This window comes from Cyprinodon variegatus, unplaced genomic scaffold (genome assembly GCF_000732505.1).
Source record: "Cyprinodon variegatus isolate N-32 unplaced genomic scaffold, C_variegatus-1.0 Scaffold891, whole genome shotgun sequence".
NCBI classification, from domain to species: domain Eukaryota; kingdom Metazoa; phylum Chordata; class Actinopteri; order Cyprinodontiformes; family Cyprinodontidae; genus Cyprinodon; species Cyprinodon variegatus.
In genome coordinates this window covers 30,232-34,147 of record NW_015151344.1, presented here as the reverse complement: position 1 = coordinate 34,147, position 3,916 = coordinate 30,232, and positions in this window count along the sequence as shown.

The window sequence follows — 3,916 nt, the reverse complement described above, 5'->3', positions numbered from 1 at the left end:
GCCCCTGTGCCTTAAATCGAATTTAAAAGATTTTCCTAAAAAGTCCACGTGAGCCAAGAATTCAGGAGAAAAAATAACTCTTACACTATACCCACATAGTAGCAACGTCTTTACTGACGGGTCCATTTTGTGCTGTTTCAAGCTTTTTTCTGAAACAAATAAACACCAACAATCTTGATTATTTAAATTACTCTTTTCTGCTTTTTTTTCATTATTTTTCTAATCATAGAACAAATTAAACTGAGTATATTCACAAAATCATTTTTCAAGTTTACTGAAAACAATGAAGCAATGTCTCAAGTTATATCTGTTGTCATATATTTTAATGTTTTCATCATTGTTTTAACGTTTTCACTTGTTCAAACTGCAAAGGCAGAGAAATACATGGAACACAGTGTTATTTTTAAATCATGTTTATTTCTTACTTTGCTGCTATATAATATATGTTTCATTATTTTATATTCCTGAGGCTTAAAAGCTACAGTTATGATTACATTAAAATTTTGTTCAGTTGCTCAATCTTCTCTGGAAAGAGCTGTTTTTTGTTTTGTTTTTTGTTTTGTTTTTTTACTTCCAGTGACTTCCTTGGAACAACAAAAAGCTGGTATGGTAACTTAGTTTCTTTAGAGAGGTTATGCAATCATAATCTACCTGTATGTACTTCTGGAACTGTTTGTTCTCTTGTCTTTCAGTTGCCTATGTGATCATGTAAGATGTTATCATAATTCAACCGTTTAACCATTTCTATCTCTGTGCTGTAACATTGTGTGGCAATGGTCCCAAACAGAACAAAAAGCTTTAAATAATTAGAAGATGGTCAACAGTCCACAAACCTTTATTAAGGTTTTGAAATATAAGTTTTGCATATGTATTACAGATTCATGGCTGATTTTGCCATAATTTTATTTTAGGTGCTTAATGCTACAACTGAGCTTGACCCTTTTTTGTTGACAGAACTGCTGTATACTTGATTATTTTCATTCAAAACCTTTTTTCTTCAGTCTCAAATAAAATCAGTTTTTGCTATCAGTGTGAAAATTTGCTCTCTCCAATATATTTGTTTTACTTTTAAAGTTGTTTTCCTCTTTCAGATCGCATTACTTGTTCTGAATTTAATAAAATCACAAAAATGCATCCATAGAAAGTGAACATATCAGAAACCAAAATATTGACTATATGCTACAGTGTTTTAAAGAAAGAATTTATGGTCGATGTTTAGACTTTATTTGTTTTTCTGAAAGTAAGAAATATTCCTGTACTCAGTGACGTCCCTCACAAAAAAAAAAAAAAACTCACTTTCATTTTTCTTGCACTGAAAAATTCAATCTGAATTTCTGTGGTTGCTTGTATAATGGCTTAAAATACCTGACTATTAAAAAGTATTGTGGGAATAAATATCTAGAAGAGATATTTCTATGGAGATCTGAATGTTATAATTTCTTTTGATATATATCCGTTTCATTCCTGATTCTGCACCGGCCTGCATCATTCCTCAGACAGGGAACTCATTTTTTAATGCTGTTCCATGCCACTGGTTCTAGCAATAAAAAGAAAGGAGTTGAGGTGGATCACTGTAATGCACAAAGCATGAACATGACTGTGATAACATGACTGTGATTATTAGCATTAGTGTAGAAATTATTTTTCAACTTATTCTTATTTAAGAAACAAAAAGAAAAAGCTCATTTTAGTCCAAACCATAGCAAGGCGTAACAGAGCAGCAATACAGGTTTACCAACCAATGTCTTTTAGCTCATCTGTAAAAACATCTTTTAAAGAAATGGTATATAGGAAGAAATATGGGTTGAGACATGCTGTATGGGTGACAGTTAAGGTAATAAAAGGAAGAGGAGGAGGTCTCAGTTCTTTAGAACGCAGTCATACAAGAGGAAGAATTAATTACACTTTTCATTGTGCATACAAATCTCTTCCAATCAAATCCGCCGCCTGCTTTGAACAGGAAGGACTGGATTTTTCCGCCTATATATCCTTAGTTGCCAAATGAATCTTTAATAGTAAGGAAGAATAAACGTTATTTTAGTGTTTTTTTTAATAATTTTATATAACATTTAGTTCCTCGCTGCTGAAGTGATTCAGCACTGTTTTTTTGCTTTCCACATGATTATCATTGTTGACCATAGTATTTAGTATGCATGGATCAGTTATATAAAAAAAAATCATATCACATAACAATATTACTGGCTTCTCCAAAAGAATATCCTAAAATGAAATTGTTATTTTACTACTTTATTTTGTAATCATTTTTACATTCACTTCTTGTTTTCCATTGTCATGAGCTACAGCACCTTATACATTTATTATAAGCCAATCTTGCAGATCGAAATCCCTTATAAGGGTTACTAAAGAAAATACTTACATTTTTACACTATTAGATACATTACTGTATACATTGGATCGTGGGTTTGGTCTGCTAGAATGGCTGTTGAGATAACTTTGTGGTTCATTATGCTTTTTTCCTTTTTTGCACCAGCTCTGAGGTGTGTTTAGCCTCGGTAACATGAAAGTGCTTTAATGTCTGTAGTCGTAAAATTTAGATTTCTCTTATTTCATAGATTAATTTATCCTATTTCCTCACTATTAAAGTTTTCACTCAGTCTGTTTCACCTGCAAGGCCACACCATTCTCTGCATGAGGGTGTTTGTAGACCAGACATAGCTTCTTCCCATAACAAACCAGATTCTTTCTCAAGGGTTATTCATAACATGTTAACCAAAGTGTCTGTAATTTGTTTAAACTTTGACTATTTTCCATTGTTATAAGTAAGGGCAAACACATGTTGCTCAGGCAGAACAGGGCTGAATACTGTGCCACAAGGGCTCCATGATAAATGAAGTGCGGACTGAGTAAAATCCATCGATCTGCGTTTATTTAACTTGAATAGTTGAATACCTGTTTCCTACTACATTTCTCAAGAGCATCTTTGTAAACACGCCTTGCTTTCACTGGAAATCAATAAACATTGACATGTTTCCCAAGAAAAACTCCACAATTTCTGACTTGCAGCTTTGCTTTTAAGTCAACACCCAGAATTCTCATGATTTATAGCTTACAGCATAGTGCTACTTAAGATTTAGGTCAAAGAAGAAAATGCACTTAACGACATTTACTGTAAATTAACACGTATTAACCATAGGAACTGGCTCTTTACAAAACACAATGCATATGCCAAATATGTAATTGGAAAATAAAAATAATTTGGTTATATGATGTTTAATCTTATATCCTCTTATGATGACTGTAACTTAAGTAGATTTCTAATTGTTTTATGCACTTATAATTCATGTTTTATTGTTTCCCCCCGATTGAACAGGTGAAAACTTCTTTACTCTTCATACCTTCATTGGCCTCAATTCACTAATGAGCAACATTAGAAGCCTTTGTCTGCTCTCGCTGTCTGAGCACAGGTAGGTGAATGTGTGTTTGGGTGTGTGTGTGAAAAGTAAAGGCTCTGTTGTTCACACACAATTTTGGCTGCTTGACAAAACTCCTGGGGGGATTTCTGTTTAACTTTCCTGCTAAGCATAAAAAACTATCTATGATATAAAACTAGTGATATTTCTGGACTTTTGCACATTTAAATTCAAACGTTCCACTGAGCAAAAATTGGTTGAAAAGACAACATGATTTATGTCCAAACAAAGTCTTTATTTGGTTGAAAATTGAAAGTGAAAAGCTATAATTTTCAGGTCGTTAAAAAGACGTTGAAAACCCGCTCCATTTCAAACGATGCAGCTCATCCTCATCCTAAACTGACCATTTATAACTGAAACTTGCAACCTTACTAAATACGACCGAACAATATGCCATGTTTCTTCTAACACAAAACCATCCCTGTCAAGTTCTGGATTTGAAAATAAGGGACATTTCACAGCATCCCTGTGTCTTTTTTACTCTC